Here is a 21,964-nt window from a genome sequence, read left to right as displayed (position 1 = left end):
TCTTCCACAGCCTTCGCTTCCTGGTGCATGTGGTTTTAACATACGTGGTATATCTGTATAAGTAGGGTTTGAATTATACATCGACTCTAATTATTCACATACTATTTTCATACGTGAAGAGCGCCTATTTCAACTCAGTCCCTCCAGTTCTTTTGTGTTAGCAGCAGGCCGGGAAGAGGTAACGTCACCCTATGCGGGACACACAGACTTTTGGGAACGGGTGCACATGGAATTTTAAATATAAGGCCTACCTGTCGAAGCGGCCCCATGAACCACGGCTTACACCTCACTCCCCCCTCCTTATACAAGTGGGGTTGGGTGGGGTTATTCCTGGCCCCCTGCCCTAGACATCTTATGTGCCAATCACATGCCGTCTGACTCTGACCCCTGAAAACGATCAGTGGTAACCGGAGTTCTTCATACAACTCCCGGTCGATGATGTCACCTCCCTAGACAGTGATTGGCAACTTTAAAAAGACTGAGAGGAAGAGAAAATGTGTGGTGAAGTTAAACAAACTCTATAGCAAGATAATAAACGAGGTAAAGATAGACATGGACAGTATTGATCTACGATGTGGAAAATCTCAAATCTGAACAAACATTTATCGACGGCCCTGTTTGTTTAATTCAACAACATTTTATTTCAGACATTTTTCTTTACCTCTAAATGGTCTAAATTTGACCAATTGTATAATGCGTTCTGTAGTGTAAACCTTTCTATGCATTGGCACATATCTGCAGGTTTCAATCCCAAATGATATAACTGTCACCTTTTTATCCTAAGATCCAATTTGTGACAACAAGAAGAGAAAGACAGACTGACAAGGATCAATATTGTCTGTCAATGCGAGCAGGCCTTTTGTATGGAGAGGCAGGTGTGTGGGTGTGTGTGGGGGTGACATTGTAGTGGAGAGAGAGCTGAGGGTATGTAGCAGTGATACACCAATGCTCTCATTAACCTGAGGTACAATGGATGGATATAGGAAGGATAGTCTGAGAAGTCTGCTCCATAGATGAATATAAACCACATTCACTGTTCAATCCCACTAATGAGGGCCGTGTGTGTGTGTGTGTGTGTGTGTGTGTGTGTGTGTGTGTGTGTGTGTGTGTGTGTGTGTGTGTGTGCGTGTGTGTGTGTGTGTGTGTGTGTGTGGTGGAATTGAAAGGGTCTCTCAAAATCGTCTCTCATATGGGACCCTGCACAAGCTGCAAGCACTGCTGGTCATGTTCTGTCCATTGCGACAAAGAGGCCATCTTGTGGTCGGGACATGGAATGACAACACATTGTCATTCCACAACTCTGTCAAACTTTTGGTTGATGCAACATCACATTTTTATCGGAAGCTGAGAGTCAAATTAAATAAATAAGGCCTAGCCAACTAAATTTTTTTTTTTTAAATCTGTTAATCTAATCTGTGTTCCCCAATATAGCTTCAATATTCCTCTGAATTGAGGGGTATTTCTGTCTGTAATAAAGCCCTTTTGTGAGGAAAAAGTCATTCTGATTGATGCTCATTGGCGTCTATTTCGTATTTTTTATTTCATTTCCACGATTGCAGAACATTTTCTGAATGTGATGGTTTCATACTCGCGAAATAGCCTATAGGCCTATAATAAGTTAGGATATAGGCTACCATTTGTCCCATCTCTCATTTAATTGGACCCACTTCACTGTAGTAAATCGATAAGCTATTTAAAGTATTTTGCTCTATGCGATCCGACCCGAAGCACAGTTTAACAGTAGAACAGACTGTTCACCTTCTCCATTGACGTTTGTAAACTACGTCTGAATAGCCTACTGTAAATGTCACATTTCTCAAGTAGACAATATTTCATTAATAAACATAATACGTGCACTGAGTGTACAGAATATTAGGAACACCTTCCTAATATTGAGGTGCACCAGCTTTTGCCCTCACAACAGACTCAATTCGTCGGAGAATGGACTCTACAAGGTGTGGAAAGTATTCCACAGGGATGCTGGACCATGTTGACTATAATGCTTCACACAGTTGTGTCAAGTTGGCTGGATGTCCTTTGGGTGGTGGACCATTCTTGATATACACTGGAAACTGTTTTTTGCAGTTCTTGACTCAAACCGGTGCACCTGGCACCTACTACCATGCCCTGTTCAAAGGCACTTATATATTTTGTCTTGTCCATTCACCCTATGAATGGCACACATACACAATCCATATCTCAATTGTCTCAATGCTTAACATCCTTCTTTAACCTGTCTCCTCCCCTTCATCTACACTAATTGATGGATTGAACAAGTGACATCTATAAGGGACCATAGCTTTCACCTGTAGCCTATTCACCTGGTCAGTCTATGTTATGGAAAGAGCCTGTGTTCCTAATGTTTTGTACACTCAGTGTATATCATAAACAATGCAGAATCAATTCCTCACCTTTCCTGGCCATGATGAGTTCATATTCCCGAAGAAGCCATACAACCATGTGCATCTCTCATTTAATTCTGCCTATTATAATTTCAAGTTTTTTCTCTATGCATGTGAAATGAGCGCAGTTTATAACATACAGTAGAATTGAACAGGTGAACAGACAGTTGATGTTTTGTATTGAAGTGTGTAGGCTACTGAAAGTAGGCCTTGCCTACTGTAGTTAAAAAAAAAATCTGAGTAGGCAATGTTTCAGAATTCACAGGCAGTGCAGGGGGGAGTCAAATCAAGACAAACAGACACACACCTTAGAAATGGGGGCCTGCTGTTATGAGTACCCAAGGTAGGTAGTTTGAGGCCTTGCATGGATGGGGCGGTTTACTCACCTCTGTGGCAGTGGCAGTATTTATTTTGTTGTTGTTTGTTGGTCTGTTGCCGGTGTTGTTTTGTGCTGAAATAAAAACCGCCGATTTGAACTAACATTCAAAAAATATGAAGGCTATCTGTTGTAATAGATATTGCCGTAACACAAACAAGACGCAGTCTACACATTGCATTGGGGCAAAACTATAAGCGTTTTGTGTGATGGTGTAATCTTTATTGTTACGCTGCCGTAGAGCCAGTGTTGCTGAACAAATAACTCTGCCTCCTGGCTCTTAATAGCCAATGTTTGCTATTGACTGCCTGTCAGTGTCTTGCATGCAGTAATGCCTAAATAGCTGCATGTAGGCTGCCTGTTGTGTCGTGCTTATGTTTGCAATAGATTACTGTTAGACAGACAAAGAACTAAGTTTGTTCAAACTGTGTTTCATGTACAAGCGGCAGCGGAGTCACAGATTGAGCACTGAGCAGCAGGTGAAAGGACTCGAAGGGGGAAGCGGTAACGGATCCTGCTGCACAGGTGCAGAAATCTCCATATCATTAGTCCAGAAAATACCTGTTCCAGAAAATACAGAACCGCACCCACTCCGTTGTTTTTATTTCTATTTTATTGCTATAATGTGATCACATGGTGGCATATGCATATTAATCCTAATATTTGTTTTATTGCACTCACAATACATATGTACTTGTATGAGAGAGAGAGAGAGAGAGAGAGAGAGAGAGAGAGAGAGAGAGAGAGAGAGAGAGTGTTTGAATGTGTGTCCGATCTCCTTAAGCGATAAACACTACAAATAAAATTTAAAATGTAACAACAAAATGACTATATCGGGCTACATCACAACATGCATATGTATTAATAACAGTATGCATTTATGGAGAGATGTTGCTACACACTGTTGATGGAGCAACAGAGCAGCTTGTGAACAGACTGGTGTATTGGCCCAGGGTCCTCCGGGTTAGGGTTTGGCCGGGGTAGGCCGTCATTGTAAATAAGAATTTGTTCTTAACTGACTTGCCTAGTTAAATAAATAAATTAACAGGGTTAGAAATGTCCCTGTTGCGTTGAGTGACTCACCAAAATGATTTGTATTTCATGTTGTCATGTGTTCAGAGTGATCTCTACTGGAGCAATATGGGACTGCAGTTCTGTGGTTACATCCTGGGTCTTTTGCGTTCTCAGCTTAGTTACTTTACCATTGCTGGAGGTAGCTATGTATTGTGCACCAAGCTTTCCATTGTATTTCAATATTTTTTTAGATATACTGTATAACTTGTTGTAAGTTGTAAATCTCTAAAGTGCTATGCTCGTTATCTATGTTAGCGTGTTTTTTGATGGTTTAATTGGACTTCTGTCCAGTAACTGGACATTTCGCATTTCACCTCAGTTAGCTATGCTAGCTCCGTCCATTGGTTAACATGGTTATGCTCTAGCTATGCTCACATTAGTATGGGTTTCGTGAAAAGTGAAACATGTTTTTATTTCTTGATACCCAGATTCTGTGGTAAAAACTGCAGTCGCCAAGTATTCACCAAGACACAGGACCATGTTTGTTTGTGTGTGTGTGTCTTTTCCAGGTATGTCACGCAGGTATTTTAATGCAGCGATTCTCAACTGGTGGCTTGCGACGCAAATTTGGAAGGTTTTGAGTGGGTCTCGGGTGTCTGAGTAATTAATAAAAGAAAAATACAATTATAATGATTTATTTATTTTTGATGAAAAAAAATACTCCTGTGTTAACTTAAATGACTTAAACCAGGTAGAATGTGTGTATAAATGATAATGAACTTAATTTATTTTATAACTGAATCTCTGAGATTTTTTTTTAAATCACAGTGTTTTCAACATAGAGCTATTAGCAGCACTATTTGGTTGATTTTGTGGTCTCAAGTGAGCGAGTTTTTTAACATTCTTCATCAAGAATATGGACAAAATTGTATTATTGACAATGAAAGAGGTGGGAATGTTGTTCCCTTGTCATATTATTGTGGGGCTTGCAAAGCAAAAGCTTAAATCTTCAACATACTTCTGACTTTTTATTATATTATACGTTTATTATTGTATCTCATAGGCCTGCATGTTTTAGTTTACTTCACCATTTATGGAGATCCTGTTATAAGAACTGCAGTCACCAAGTACTCAACAACACACTGTCTGTGTGTGTGTCTTTTACCAGCAATTAAAGATATCAAGAGTGAGAAACAAAGCGCTCCTCTGTCAGCCTCCTTCCATTTGAAAAAAAAGAAGATAATTTAAAGACTTCACAGTAGTGATACGCAAGGTTGGAAAAAGAGGAGGTAATGTTATCTGAACCGCTTGAAGAAAGGAAGAGAGATGAATGATGAACCTGGGATGATAAAATGGGGGTTCGAAATATAATGCAAACAATGCTGGAGTTTAGGAATGATGAAGTTTGAGTGTTACATTCTAAGTGTATCCAACCATGTACAGAGCAGTGACTAGGTCAAGAGAGGCATGGAAGATATGCATTTTAAAATTAGTGAACTCGCTATCAAGCAAATCAAATTGATAAACAACCGGTATTAGCATGCTATAACAAAACAATATTTTAAGTCAAGTAACATTTGTAAATCTTTTATTCAACTCAATTTTGCTCAATAAATCTGACATGTACAGGATATTCCATTCAGTGTATTGAGTTCATAGAGAAAGAGAATTACAGTTACAACAATGACATAATTAAACATTAGCATAAACATTTATAAAAACCAAGGATAAGAAATGATGAGATCCCTGCTTGAGATCCCTCCAAATTAAATGTTTTTACAGTGCAGTGTGGTCAACTACGATGGAATACATTCATCTACAGTGGTCAACTACAGTGGTCAACTACAGTGGTCAACTACAGTGGAGTATATGGTCAACTACAGTGGTCAACTACATTGGAGTATATTAATGATTATGTACAGTACATAAACAGATGTTAACTCATGACTTGAGTGTGTTTATGTGTGTGTGGTCAAGTTCAACGTGAAACCTATTCCATCATGACACATGGTTGTGTTTGAACAGGAGTTTGACTTCACTGACAGTTTTCAACTCTTGACTTGAGTGTGTGTACGTGTGTGTGGTTGAGTTCAAAGTGAAACCTATTCCATCATGACTGTAACGTGTGCGCTGGGAGTCGGGAAGCAAGTTCAGGGAGTGAATAAATGAAACCTAAAAAGAACCACGAACAACGCACAGACATGAAACAGAAACAATGACGCCTGGGGAAGGAACCAAAGGGAGTATATAGGGCAGATAATCAAGGAGGTGATGGAGTCCAGGTGAGTGTCATTAAGTGCAGATGCGCGTAACGATGCTGACAGGTGTGCAGCATAACGAGCAGCCTGGTGACCTAGAGGCCGGAGAGGGAGCACAGGTGACAATGACACATGGTTGCGTTTGAACAGGAGTTTGACTTCCCTAAAGACTCAGGTGTTGCTCCAGGACAGAGGAAGCTGTTCTACCCGTCACAGGGACACTGACGAGTCGAGCCGAAACCAAAACCCTGGGTAGAGGGGTTCAGTGAATGTGACATAAAATGTGTACAGGTGGGTGAGTGTTTTGGATGAGACACTGTAGAAGGAAAGGGTGCCGGCCACCCTGTCCAGATACACTCCTACTCTGTTGGAGTGGGAGAAGGAGGTAGGTATCCTAGTGGTCTTATTATTGTGATGGGTATAAAAAAAATGTATGCGAGTAGAATAGATTCCATGACTTGTCATTGCATCCAAGACTTGAATCGTGACCTCCCTGCCTCCTGCTGATTCCTTTATATGTCACTCCTATCCCAGCCCCATCCCTCCACTCTACCTCCCAGTAACAGCGCCCAGACAGCTCCTCTTTACACAGCACCTGTGGCTCTATCTGAAATATATCTGGGTGATCAGGATACTGCTGCTCCCCTTTCTCCCGTGTCACCTTTCTCTTCTCAGGCAGTGAGAGCAGTTTGTGTACTGTGCGTGTGTCCAGTGTGAGCTCACAGGCATCTGATGGGGGAGACCAAGGAGCAATACATTTACAAATCATCATTATTCACTTTGGAATGATTGCTTTTTATTTATTTTTTACTTTTAATGAAATAACAATTTTTCTACTTACAACTCTTTTGCCCAGGTTTATCAGCCCTGCACTCTCCACGGTTCATACTATGGTAAAAACAGAAGAACAGCATGTGATTGACATATGCATGCGCACAAGCACGCAACAGCCTATGTGGGCCTATGCAGTGCTGTGTGCAAACTGAGCTTTTCGACTAAGAGAGAAAGAGGGTCAAAACATTAATCACAAAAAAGTACATCTTCTTCTGGACCAGTCCACTTTCCTTCCTAAATATCCCTGTGCACACTCCTGAGTATACAGAAGCTTCAGTGACATCATTGCCACACTCTTCCAGGTCTGCCTCATGGAAAATCAGGTTGCCTTTTTCCAGCTGTAGAAAAGCCAGTTTTCCCAGTGCCAGAATGCTCTCTTTATCCTAGTGTGTATCTACCATGTTTTTTCCACTATATTTAGCAATTTTCTGTTTGGCTTGAAATACCAGGGAGTGTGTGTACATCTCTATCAGAGTCTTAGGCATCTTTGCTCTCTTATCTGTATTCAACATGTACTTAAGGACTGTATGTACTCAAGGACTCAAGGAATGTGTGTCAAATTGTATGAAGTCATCAATATAGATCTTCCACTTGCTGGATTCTTGGATTGTGTGTCAATCTGTATCATGTCATCAGTATCGGCAGTTCCACTTGCTTCTTTCTTAGATTGCTTTTCAATCTGTAGAACTTCATCATTGATACACCTTTCCACTTTCTGGATTCATGGATTGTGTCTCAATCTGTTATCACTTCATCATCAGTATCGACCTTTCCACTTGCTGGAATCTTGGAATGTGCCTCAATCTGTATCAAGTCATCAACATCTCCACTGGCTGGATTCTTCGTTTGTGTCTCAACCTGTATCACCTCATCATCAGTATCGACCTTTCCACTTGCAGGATTCTTGGATTGAGTCTCATTCCGTATCAAGTCATCAGTATTGACCTTTCCACTTGCTGGATTCTTGAATTCTTTCTCAATCTGTATCACTTTGTTATCAGTATCGACCTTTCCACTTGCTTTATGGATTCTTAGATTGTTTTTCAATCTGTTTCACTTCATCATCAGTATCAACCTTTCCACTTGCTGGATTCTTGTATTGAGTCTCATTCTGTGTCAAGTCATCAATATCGAGCCTTCAATTTACTGGATTCTTGGATTGTGCCTCAATCTGTATCAAGTCATGAATATCGACCTTTACACTTGCTGGATTCTTAGATTAGTTTTTCAGTCTGTTTCACTTCATCAGTATCGACCTTTCCACTTCCTGGATTCTTAGATTTGTTTTTCAATCTGTGTCACTTCATCATCAGTATCGAACTTTACACTTGCAGGATTATTTTTTTCTTCACCTTTATTTAACCAGGTAGGCTAGTTAAGAACAAGTTCTCATTTACAACTGCGACCTGGCCAAGATAAAGCAAAGCAGTGCGACACAAACAACAACAGAGTTGCACATGGAATAAACAAACACACAGTCAATAATACAATAGAAAATGTGTGCAAATGAGGTAAGATAAGGGAGGTAAGGCAATAAATAGGCCATAGTGGCGAAGTAATTGCAATATAGCAATTAAACACTGGAGTGATAGATGTGCAGAAGATGAATGTGCAAGTAGAGATACTGGGGTGCAAAGGAGCAAACTAAATAAATAACAGTATGGGGATGAGGTAGTTGGATGGGCTATTTACAGATGGGCTATGTATAGGTGCAGTGATCTGTGAGCTGCTCTGACAGCTGGTGCTTAAAGTTAGTGAGGGAGATATGAGTCTCCAGCTTCAGTGATTTTTGCAGTTCGTTCCAGTCATTGGCAGCAGAGAACTGGGAGGAAAGGCGGCCAAAGGAGGAATTGGCTTTGGGGGTGACCAGTGAAATATATCTGCTGGAGCGTGTGCTACGGGTGGGTGCAGCTATGGTGACCAGTGAGCTGAGATATGGCGGGGCTTTACCTAGCAAAGACTTGTAGCGATGAGTATGAAGCGAGGGCCAGCCAACAGGTCGCAGTGGTGGGTAGTATATGGGGCTTTTGTGACAAAACAGATGGCACAGTGATAGACTGCATCCAATTTGTTGAGTAGAGTGTTGGAGGCTATTTTGTAAATGACATCGCCGAAGTCAAGGATCGGTAGGATCGTCAGATTTACGAGGGTATGTTTGGCAGCATGAGTGAAGGATGCTTTGTTGCGAAATAGGAAGCCAATTCTAGATTTAATTTTGGATTGGAGATGCTGTAACGTTCGTCGTGAAGAATGGACCAAGGTGCAGCGGGTTGAGTGCTCACAATTAAACTTTTAAACTTATAACCAACAAAACAAAAAAAAACGATGAACGACGAAAAACAGACTTGAAGGCAACATACAGCAATACAAGAACAACCTCCCACAAAACCCCCCATGAAAACAAACTCCTAATTATAGGACCTTCAATCAGAAGCAACGATTACCAGCTGCTTCCAATTGAAGGTCCAACCCCAATAAACTAAACATAGAACTACAATAGACTAGACAGAACATAGAACTATACTAACATAGAACAATACAAAAAAAAACGGAATACATAAACCAAACACCCCTCTACATACACATACAACCCGAACCATATAAAACAAATACCTCCTGCCACGTCCTGACCAAACTACAATAACAAAATAACCCCTATACTGGTCAGGACGTGACAGATGCTTAATATGAGTCTGGAAGGAGAGTATAGAGTCTAACCAGACACCTACAGTGGGAGAAAAAAGTATTTGATCCCCTGCTGATTTTGTACGTTTGCCCACTTACAAAGAAATTATCAGTCTATAATTTTAATGGTAGGTTTATTTGAACAGTGAGAAACAGAATAACAACAAAAAAATCCAGAAAAACGCATGTCAAAAATGTTATAAAAGGATTTGCATTTTAATGAGGGAAATAAGTATTTGACCCCTCTGCAAAACATGACTTAGTACTTGGTGGCAAAACCCTTGTTGGCAATCACAGAGGTCAGATGTTTCTTGTAGTTGGCCACCAGGTTTGCACACATCTCAGGAGGGATTTTGACCCACTCCTCTTTGCAGATCTTCTCCAAGTCATTACGGTTTCGAGGCTGACGTTTGGCAACTCGAACTTTCAGCTCCCTCCACAGATTTTCTATGGTATTAAGGTCTGGAGACTGGCTAGGCCACTCCAGGACCTTAATGTGCTTCTTCTTGAGCCACTCCTTTGTTGCCTTGGCCGTGTGTTTTGGGTCATTGTCATGCTGGAATACCCTTTCACGACCCATTTTCAATGCCCTGGCAGAGGGAAGGAGGTTCTCACCCAAGATTTGACATTACATGGCCCCGTCAAATGATGCGGTGAAGTTGTCCTGTCCCCTTAGCAGAAAAACACCCCCAAAGCATAATGTTTCCACCTCCATGTTTGACGGTGGAGATGGTGTTCTTGGGGTCATAGGCAGCATTCCTCCTCCTCTAAACACGGCGAGTTGAGTTGATGTCAAAGAGCTCCATTTTGGTCTCATCTGACCACAACACTTTCACCAGTTGTCCTCTGAGTCATTCAGATGTTCATTGGCAAACTTCAGACGGGTATGTATATGTATTCTTGAGCAGGGGGACCTTGCGGCGCTGCAGGATTTCAGTCCTTCATGGCGTAGTGTTACCAATTGTTTCCTTGGTGACTATGGTCCCAGCTGCCTTGAGATCACTGACAAGATCCTCCCGTGTAGTTCTGGGCTGATTCCTCACCGTTCTCATGATCATTGCAACTCCACGAGGTGAGATCTTGCATGTAGCCCCAGGCCGAGGGATATTGACAGTTCTTTTGTGTTTCTTCCATTTGCGAATAATCGCACCAAATGTTGTCACCTTCTCACCAAGCTGCTTGGCGATGGTCTTGTAGCCCATTCCAGCCTTGTGTAGGTCTACAATCTTGTCCCTGACATCCTTGGAGAGCTCTTTGGTCTTGGCCATGGTGGAGAGTTTGGAATCTGATTGATTGATTGCTTCTGTGGACAGGTGTCTTTTTTACAGGTAACAAGCTGCGGTTAGGAGCACTCCCTTTAAGAGTGTGCTCCTAATCTCAGCTCGTTACCTGTATAAAAGACACCTGGGAGCCAGAAATCTTTCTGATTGAGAGGGGGTCAAATACTTATTTCCCTCATTTAAAATGCAAATCATTTTATAACATTTCTGACATGTGTTTTTCTGGATATTTTTTATGTTATTCTGTCTCTCACTGTTCAAATAAACCTACCATTAAAATGATAGACTGATCCTTTCTTTGTCAGTGGGCAAACGTACAAAATCAGCAGGGGATCAAATACTTTTTCCCCCCACTGTAGGTATTTGTAGTTGTCCACATATTCTAAGTCAGAACCGTCCAGAGTAGTGATGCTGGACAGGCGGGCAGGTGCGGGCAGCGATCGGTTGAAGAGCCTTCATTTAGTTTTACTTGCATTTAAGAGCAGTTGGAGGCCACGGAAGGAGAGTTGTATGGGATTGAAGCTCGTCTGGAGGTTAGTTAAAACCTGTTGGGGATAGGGGGCAGTATTTGCACGGCCGGATAAAAAACGTACCCGATTTAATCTGGTTACTACTCCTGCCCAGTAACTAGAATATGCATATAATTGTTTGATTTGGATAGAAAACACCCTAAAGTTTCTTAAACTGTTTGAATGGTGTCTGTGAGTATAACAGAACTCATATGGCAGTCAAAACCCTGAGACAAATCCTGACAGGAAACTGAAATCTGATGTGTGGATATCACTTCAAACATTTGCCATTGAAACACACAGGGGCTTATGAATCATTTAGCACTTCCTAAGGCTTCCACTAGATGTCCCCAGTGTTTACAAAGTGGTTTGAGTCTCCTACTATCAAAACTGACTGAAAGAGAGGCTGTGGAAAGTGGTCACAGGTGGAGGGCCATTTACCATTATGACGCGGCCGCCCATGTTTACCCTCCCCTTTCGAAACATTTTGAAAGACAATGCAAACGTCCCCATGGAATATTATTGAAGCTCTGGTTGAAAAAGGCCCTAAAGATTTATGTTATACAACGTTTGACATGTTTGAACGAACTTAAATTAAAAAAAATGGTACATTCGTGACGACAAGTCCTACTCAGCACGGTACATTTTCAGTAGCCTTCGGAGCGCGCTAACAATTGGGACATAAATGATTAACTTTTTCGAACAAAACTACATTTGTTATGGACCTGGGATTCCTGGAAGTGCTTTCTGATAAAGATAATCAAAGGTAAGGTTTTATTTACAATAGTATTTTTGATGGTTGATCGTTCCAAGATGGCTCCAACATGTATAGCCTAGCCTATTTTGCTGGGTATACCACGTCGTTTATTGCAAAGTGTGATTTCCCAGTAAAGTTATTTTTAAATCTGGCAAAGCAGTGGCATTCAAGACATGTTAATCTATAAGTCTTTGAATGACAATATTACATTTTAACAATGTTTTCGAATAGTCATTTTGTAAATTGTAGCGCTGATTCATCGGAAGCATTTGAGGGAAAAGATTTTCTGAATGTCACGCGCCGATGTAAAATGCTGTTTTTATATATAAATATGAACTTTATCGAACAAAAAATGCATGTATTGTGTAACATGATGTCCTAAGATTGACAATCTTCATCAGATGACAAAGGTTAGTGCTGCATTTAGCTGTGTTTTGGGTATTTGTGATGCATCTAGTTGCTTTGAAAATGGCTGTGTGATTATTTCTGGCTGGGTTCTCTCCTAACATAATCTAATGTTTTGCTTTTGCTGTAAAGCCTTTTTGAAATCGGACAACGTGGTTCGATTCAGGAGAGGTGTATCTATAAAATGGTGTAAAATAGTCATATGTTTGAGAAATTGAAGTTATAGCATTTATGAGGTTTTGCATTTCGCGCGACGTGATTTCACTGGCTGTTGATTAGGGTGGGACGCAAGCGGTACCGGAGTGCCAAGTCTAGGACAAAAAGGCTTGTCAAGAGTTTTTACTCCCAAGCCATAAGACTCCTGAACAGGTAACCAAATGGTTAACCTGACTATTTGCATTGTGTGCCCCCCCCCAACCCCTCTTTTACGCTGCTGCTACTCTCTGTTTATCTTATATGCATAGCCACTTTAACTATACATTCATGTACATACTACCTCAATTGGCCCGACCAACCAGTGCTCCCGCACATTGGCTAACCGGGCTATCTGCATTGTGTCCCACCACCTGCCAACCCCTCTTTTTACACTACTGCTACTCTCTGTTCATCATATATGCATAGTCACTTTAACCATATCTACATGTACATACTACCTCAATAAGCCTGACTAACCGGTGTCTGTATATAGCCTTGCTACTCTTATTTTCAAATGTCTTTTTACTGTTGTTCTATTTCTTTACTTACCCACACACACACATACACACACACACACACACATTTTCACACTATTGGTTAGAGCCTGTAATTAAGCATTTCACTGTAAGGTCTACACCTGTTGTATTCGGTGCACGTGACAAATAAACTTTGATTTGATGTGGTGATTTCACATACTGTCAGGTCCATAATTATTGGCACCCTTGATAAAGATGAGCAAAAAAGACTAAATAATAATAAATAATACAAATACTGAGCTATATTGCATGCTTAAACAAAGGGGAAAATTCTATTATTTTATACTAATACAATTTCGCAAGTAAAAAAAAAAAATCTCATATTGGGGCCAAAACTATTGGCAACCTTGTAAGGATAATGACACTGGGCCTTTTCCAAAATGTTTAATGAGATTGTTTTCAATGTGGTTCAAGAGACTGAGATGGCCATTACAAAATGTTGATTTTTGTGGTCAATTAACCATTTCTTTATGGATTTTAATGTGTGCTTGGGGTTATTGTCTTGCAGCCAAGTGTCAGCCTCCTGGCATACAGCAGGCAACCAGGTTTTTGGCAAGAATTTACTGGTACTTGATGATGATATTGACCTTTACAAGCAAAATAGACCCATAACAGCAAAATGACCATAATATAATTTCTAAATTTTTTGGAGCATACAATACACTGAGTGTAGAAAACATTATAAACACCTGCTTTTTCTATATTATAGAATGACCAGTGAAAGCTATGATCCCTTATTGATGTCACTTGTTAAATGCAGCTCAATATTAGCAAGGTGCTCTTAATCTTTTCTACACCCAGTATATATCTCACTATTTATATTTATTTTATATAGTATTTTTTGCTCATGTTCATCAAGGGTGCCAATAATTTGTAACAGGAGAATAACAGTTGTGATATTGCCAACTACGGGAAGGTTTGGTAAAGGGAAAAATAACAAAGAAACAAACACACAAATTGGCAGGGGGCTTGAGAGCGTATTTGTAGTGAGAGGAGCAGTGCTCACATTATCACATTATAATGGTCCATAACTTGTTGACTGTTCCATTGTAAGCATTTATAGGGTACTTTGGGGCGACACTCCCCCTTGGGTAAGACGCCCCGTTTAATTCTCAACAACAACCATAAGATGTCCCCAAAACATTTTTACATTTCCTTGGCGCTAGTCTTGATCAACTACAAATGTTCTCTGTTTCATAAACATTTTTTAAGTCATTCCATCAAAACAATTGTTGATCAAATTTTTGGTCATTTAGAAATAATCCAATATACATGTAGGGAAGCCTTAAAACCTGTTGAGGACAGACGTTCCGCTAGCGGAACCCCGTTCCGCCAGCGGGACCCCTCGCCAATAGCCAATGGAATAGCAGGGCACGAAATACAAAACAACAAAAATCTCATAATTCAATTTTCTCAAACAATCAACTATTTTACACCATTTTAAAGATAAACTTCTTGATAATCGAACCACATTGTCTGGTTTCAAAAAGGCTTTACGGCGAAAGCATAACATTAGATTATGTTAGGACATCACCTTGACAAGAAAAACCACACAGCCATTTTCCAAGCAAGGAGAGGCGTCACAAAAACCAGAAATACAGCTCAAATTAATCACTAACCTTTGAAGATCATCAGATGACACTCCCAGGACTCAATGTTACACAATACATGTATGTTTTGTTCGATAAAGTTCATATTTATATCCAAAAACCCCATTTTACATTGGCGCGTGATGTTCAGAAAATGTTTTGCCTCCAAAACTTTCGGTGAACGAGCACATCAATTTACAAAAATACTCATCATAAACGTTGATAAAATTTACAACAGTTATTGAAAGAATTATAGATACACTTCTCCTTAATGCAACCGCTGTGTCAGATTTCAAAATAGCTTTACGGCGAAAGCACATTGTTCAATATTCTGAGTACAGAGCTCAGCCATCAAAGTAAGCTATACAGTTACCCGCCAAGTTCTGGAGTCAACAAAACTCAGAAATAGTATTATAAATCTTCACTTACTTTTGCTGATCTTCGTCGGAATGCACTCCCAGGACTCCCACTTCCACAAGAAATGTTCGTTTTGTTCGATAAACTCCCTATTTATGTCCAAATACCTCCTTTTGTTCGCGCATTCAGATCACTATCCAAAGGCATAATGCGCGAGCGCAAAACCCGAGACGAAAAGTCAAAAAGTTCCATTACCGTTCGTAGAAACATGTCAAACGATGTTTCCAATCAATCCTTAGGGTCTTTTTATCATAAATATTTGATAATATTCCAACCGGACAATAGCGTATTCATTACAGAGGAAAAAGAAGGAACAGCGCGCCTGCGTGACTGCGCAGTAAACAACTCATTGGCCTCAGGCAGTCCACTTGGTGAGTCAGCTCTTATTCTCTCCCCAGTAACAGTAGAAGCATGAAACAAGGTTCTAAAGACTGTTGACATCTAGTGGAAGCCTTGGGAAGTGCAAAATGACCCCACAGACACTGTAGTTTGGATAGGCAATCACTTGAAAAACTACAAACCTCAGATTTCCCACTTCCTGGTTGGATTTTTCTCATGTTTTTGCCTGCCATATGAGTTCTGTTTTACTCACATACATCATTCAAACAGTTTTAGAAACTTCAGAGTGTTTTCTATCCAAATATACTAATAATATGCAAATATTTGACTCTGGGCCTGAGTAGCAGGCAGTTTACTCTGGGCACGCTTTTCATCCGCACGTGAAAATACTGCCCCCTATCCCAAACAGGTTTTAAGATAAATCATCAACTTTTTTAGAGATAAAATGTTGAAATTTTGTTTTTGAGTAAAGTAGTAACATGTTATGTTGAGGGCAAGATGCCATAGACAGCTAGTGAGTTTCAATTTTGGGGAAGCTTACAATTTATCCTACCATTTCTACCGATCTGCGTGCCAGTTATGATTATTATTTTTTATATGCGCATTTTCATGGAACAGTTTAATTTCAATAATAATGTTTAGTTTTTCAAAATCAATGTCACATGGTTAATCAAAAATCTGAATGAAAAATTATAAAAATCTAAAAGTAAACTAAGGCAAGAGCACCAGCCTCTGCCATATGGACACATTGATAGCCTCCACTTTGATCCATTGGCGGAATGTAGGCCTATAACTTCCATCTTAAACTAAGTAAAATACATAGGCCTTAAGCCGACAAATAAAAATAGAAGAAAATATCCTGATGAAAATTCTGGTACTTTCAAATCCTATTAATCTCTCTACTCCGTCTGTCTGCCTAGAGTTTCCTGCACCAGTGAGCTCGGGACAGACAGCTGTTTTTTCTGACTTTCCACTGGATATAGGGGTTCATCAGATCATGATATGTTTCTCTTTCACACCGAAGCTTGGCGATTATCGAGGCCAGGAGAATATTGGAAAGATTTTTCAAATACAGTGAAGAACTATTAGAGTACAATATCCCCCCCCCCCCGCACACACACACACATACACACACACACACACACACACACACACACTTTAACTCACATTAAGACCACAAGATGTCACCAAATTATTTTACCAACACTTTCCCTGGCTGACACTGCTCTTGCTCCACAAAACAAATGTCCTCTATGTCATCACAGTTTTTGAAGATATTTCAACAAAATTATTTTGTGGTAAGTTGATTAATTTCTTTGACATTTTGAAAAGATACAGAGAATTCGGAAATAATTTAGACCCCGTTACTTTTTCCACATTTTGTTACGTTACAGCCTTATTCTAAAATGAATTCAATCGTTTTTTTCCCTCATCAATCTAAACACAATACCCCATAATGACGAAGAAAAAACTGTTATATATTTTTTCAAATGTATTAAAAATAAAAAGCATTCAGAGCCTTTACTTAGTACTTTGTTGAAGCACCTTTGGCAGCGATAAAATTCTCGAGTCTTCTTGGGTATGACACTACAAGCTTGGCACACCTGATTTGGGGAGTTTCTCCCATTCTTTCTCTGCTGATCTTCTCAAGCTCTGTCAGGTTGGATTAGGGAGGGTCGCTGCACAGCTATTTTCAGGTCTCTCCATAGGATGTTTGATCGGGTTCAAGTCCGGGCTCTGGCTGGGCCACTCAAGGACATTCAGAGACTTGTCCCGAAGCCCCTCCTGCGTTGTCTTGGCTGACTGCTTAGGGTTATTGTCCTGTTGGAAGGTGAATCTTTGCCCCAGTCTGAGGTTCTGAGCGCTCTGGAGAAGGTTTTCATCAAGGAACTCTCTGTACTTTACTCTGTTCATCTTTCCCTCAATCCAGAGAATCTTGTTTCTCATGGTCAGAGTCTTTAGGTGCCTTTTGGCAAACTCCAAGCGGCCTGTCATGTGCCTTTTACTGAGGAGTGGCTTCCGTCTGGCCTCTACCATAAAGGCCTGGTTGGTGGAGTGCTGCAGAGATTGTTGTCCTTCTGAAAGGTTCTCCCATCTCCACAGAGGAACTCCCTGGCCAAGGCCCTTCTCCCCTGATTGCTCAATTTGGCCGGGTGGCCAGCTCTAGGAAGAGTCTTGGTGGTTCCAAACTTCTTCTATTTAAGAATGATGGAGGCCACTGTGCTCTTGGAGACCTTCAATTCTGCAGAATGTTTTGCTAGCCTTAGCCATCTGTGCCTCGACAAAATCCTGTCTTGGAGGTCTACGACAATTCTTTCGACCTCATTGCTTGGTTTTTGCTCTGACATGCACTGTCAACTGTGGGACCTATATAATGACGAGATGCTCATGTCTCCGCCCTAACAATGGGAGTCGTCGCAAAGGCAGGCTACAAGCTTAGGTCTGCATAATATGCCCATAAAAAACATATTGTGTGTATTCTGGACAGATGTTGGCAAGAGTGAGCCCTCTCGCTTCGCCTCTTCCTCTCTGCTGAAACAATCACTGGAGAAAGCATCTGAGCGAGCTCAACAGCAACCCTCTGCCTTACTAAATGTAGCACATGTATCTGATCCTGTCTGGGCAGAAATAGTATGACATGCCATACTCTTTTCGTACAGACAGCATCAGATACAGGACGCTGTTTCGCTTGATCGGATGCTTTATCTGAGATTGATGTTTCTTTCTGTCGGTGTGCGTCTCATGAAATAAATTATCAATATTTCAATATTTTATTTGGACAGGCAACGAGTTACGGTAGGGCAGGCAAGGACCCCTAAGGCCTGACCATAACTAAAATCAAATCAAATGTTATTTGTCAAATGCGCCGAAAACAACAGGTTGTGTGTATTACAGTGAAATGCTGACTTACAAGCAGTTAACCAAAAATGCAGTTTTAAGTAAAAGAAGTGTTAAGTCACAAATAGATACAGTTGAGGTTGGAAGTTTACATACACCTTGGCCAAATACATTTAAACTCAGTTTTTCACAATTCCTGACATTTTAATGCGAGTAAAAATTCCCTGTCATAGTTCAGTTAGGATCACCACTTTATTTTAAGAATGTGAAATGTCAGAATAATAGTAGAGAGAATGATTTTTTTCAGCTTTTATTTCTTTCATCACATTCCCAGTGGGTCAGAAGTTTACATACACTCAATTAGTATTTGGTAGCATTGTCTTTAAATTGTTTAACTTGTTATGGATAGGGGGCAGTATTTTCACGGCCGGATAAAAAACGTACCCGATTTAATCTGATTATTACTCCTGCCCAGAAACTAGAATATGCATATAATTATTAGCTTTGGATAGAAAACACTCCAAAGTTTCTAAAACTGTTTGAATGGTGTCTGTGAGTAATAACAGAACTCATATGTCAGGCAAAAACCTGAGAAAAATCCAACCAGGAAATGGAAACTCTGAGAATTGTAGTTCTTCTTTTGATTCTCTATCGAAACTACAGTTTCTGTGGGGTCACGTTGCACTTCCTAAGGCTTCCATTGGCTGTCAACACCATTCAGAAAGTTCTTTCAGCATTCTCCTGTCACTGGGCAGATACTTGGAGCTCAGTCATTGAGTGGACTGCCTGTGGACAAAGGGATTGGATATGCGCGATCCCACGAGTGCTCCGTTCCTTCTTTTTCTTCTTGAATGAATATGCTATTGTCCGGTTGGAATATTATCACAATTTTACATTAAAAATACCATAAAGATTGATTTTAAACAGCGTTTGACATGCTTCTAAGTACGGTAATGGAACATTTTGACTTTTCGTCTCTGGTACCGTGCTTGCGCGTTATGCCTTTGGATAGTGCTCTGAACGCACAAACAAAACGGAGGTATTTGGAAATAAATATGGATTATTTCGAACAAAAACATTTTTTTTTGTGGAAGTAGCAGTCCTGGGAGTGCATTCTGATGAAGTCCAGCAAAGGTAAGAGAATATTTAGAATACTAATTCTGAGTTTAGGTGACCCCGAACTTGGCTGGTGTCTGTATAGCTTGCAGTGATGGCGAGCTATGTACTCAGAATATTGAAAAATGTGCTTTCTCCGTAAAGCTATTTTAAAATCTGACACAGCGGTTTCATCCAGGAGTAGTCTATCTATAATTCTTTAAATAATTGTTATATATTTTGTCAACGTTTATGATGAGTATTTTTGTAAATTGTTTTTGGTGGGAATACATTTTCTGAACATCACGCGCCAATGTAAAAAGCTGTTTTTGGATATAAATATGAACTTGATTGAACAAAACATACATGTATTGTAGAACATAATGTCCTAGGAGTGTCATCTGATGAAGATCATCAAAGGTTAGTGCTTCATTTAGCTGTGTTTTGGGTTTATGTGACATATATGCTTGCTTGGAAAATGGCTGTGTGGTTATTTTTGTCTATGTACTCTCCTAACATAATCTAATGTTTTGCTTTCACTGTAAAGCCTTTTTGAAAATCGGATAAAGTGGTTGGATTCAGGAGAGGTTTATCTTTCAAATGGTGTAAAATAGTCATATGTTTGAGAAAATTGAATTGTGGTATTTTAGTTGTTTTTGTATTTCACGCCATGCGGTCCCATTGGCTGTTGGCTAGGGGTTCCGCTGGCAGAACGGGGTTCCGCTAGCGGAACGCCTAGATGTAAGAAGTTAAACTCAGACAAAACAGAGATGCTAGTTTTAGGTCCCATGAAACCGAGATCTGCTGTTTGATCTGATAATTAATCTTGATGGTTGTACAGTCGTCTCAAATAAAACTGTAAAGGACCTTGGCGTTACTCTCAACCCTGATCTTTCTTTTGACAAACATATCAAGAATATTTCAAGGGCAGCTTTCTTTCCACCTTCGCAACATTGCAAAAATCTGAATCTTTTTGTCAAAGAATTATGCAGAAAAGCTAATCCATGCTTTTGTCAATTCTAGATTTGACTACTGCAATGATCTACTCTCCAGCTACCTGGATAAAGCACTAAATAAACTTCAGTTTGTGCTAAATATGGCTGCTAAAATCTGGACTAGAACCCCAAAATGTGATCATATTACTTCAGCCTCTACACTGGCTTCTTGTTAATGCAAGGGCTGATTTCAAGGTTTTACTGCTAACCTACAAAGCACTACATGGACTTGCTCCTACCTATCTCTTCGATATGGTGCTGTGGTACATACCTATGGTCACAAGACGCAGGCTTTATTGTCCTCAGAAACAAAGATGGCGCCGACAGAGATGGTCGCCTCGCTTCGAGTCCCTGGGAAACTATTTAGTATTTCGTTTTTTTATGTATTATTTCTTACATTGTTACCCCAGGAAATCTTAAGTCTTATTACATACAGCAGGGAAGAACTATTGGATATAAGAACAACGTCAACTTACCAACATTACGACCAGAAATCCGACTTTCCCAAAGCAGATCCTCTGTTTGGACCACCACCCAGGACAATGGATCTAAACCCAGAAGCCGACCCAAGACAACGTCGCCGCATATGGACCAGGAGCGGCCTCCTGGTCAGGCTCCGTAGACGTGCACATCGCCCACAGCTCCCGAGAATACTACTCGACAATGTCCAGTCTCTTATCCTGAAGCTGCATTTATTGTAGCTGGGGCTTTTAACAAAGCAAATTTGAGAACAAGGCCACCTAAATTCTATCAGCATATTGATTGCACTACACTCGACCACTAATACTCTAACTCCCGCGATGCATACAAAGCCCTCCCCCGCCCTCCCTTCGGCAAATCCGACCACGACGCCATCTTGCTCCTACTGTCTTCTAGGCAGAAACAAAAACAGGATGTACCAGTGACTAGAAGCATTCAACGCTGGTCTGACCAATCGGAATCCACGCTTCAAGATTTTCTTGATCACGCGGACTGGGAAATGTTCCGATCAGCCTCAGAGAATAACATCGACCTATACGCTGACTTGGTGAGTGAATTTATAAGGAAGTGCAATGTAGATGTTGTACCCATTGTGACTATTAAAACCTACCCTAAACAGAAACCGTGGATGGATGGCAGCATTCGCGCAAAACTGAAAGTGCGAACCACCGCATTTAACCATGGAAAGAGGTCTGGGAATATGGCTGAATATAAACAGTGTAGTTATTCCCTCCGCAAGGTAATCAAACAAGCGAAATGCCGGTACAGGGACAAAGTGGAGTCAGAATTCAACGGCTCAGACACGAGACGTACTGTATGTGGCAAGGTCTACTAAACACTTTCTTTGCCCACTTTGAGGATAATACAGTGCCACCGTAGCTGCCCGCTAACAAGAACTGCCCCCCCCCCAATCTCCTTCTCCGTGGCTGACGTGAGTAAAACATTTAAACGTGTTAACCC

At 40.5% G+C, this 21,964-nt stretch overlaps 1 long non-coding RNA gene across 1 annotated transcript in view; it reads right to left on the bottom strand.

The window, feature by feature from the left end:
• Positions 1-5,407: 5,407 nt before the first annotated feature.
• The window catches only part of LOC106610666 (uncharacterized), a 62,393-nt gene continuing 45,836 nt past the window's right edge, over positions 5,408-21,964 (bottom strand). Inside the window, exons 2-3 of the long non-coding RNA XR_001329946.2 lie at positions 6,892-6,938; positions 5,408-6,779 (exon numbers count right to left, since the gene is read on the bottom strand). This is a non-coding gene — a long non-coding RNA (uncharacterized lncRNA). The remainder of the gene's footprint in view (positions 6,780-6,891; positions 6,939-21,964) is intronic.

This window comes from Salmo salar, chromosome ssa09, assembly GCF_905237065.1.
Source record: "Salmo salar chromosome ssa09, Ssal_v3.1, whole genome shotgun sequence".
NCBI classification, from domain to species: Eukaryota; Metazoa; Chordata; class Actinopteri; order Salmoniformes; family Salmonidae; genus Salmo; species Salmo salar.
This window is presented reverse-complemented; position numbering and strand designations above follow the sequence as displayed.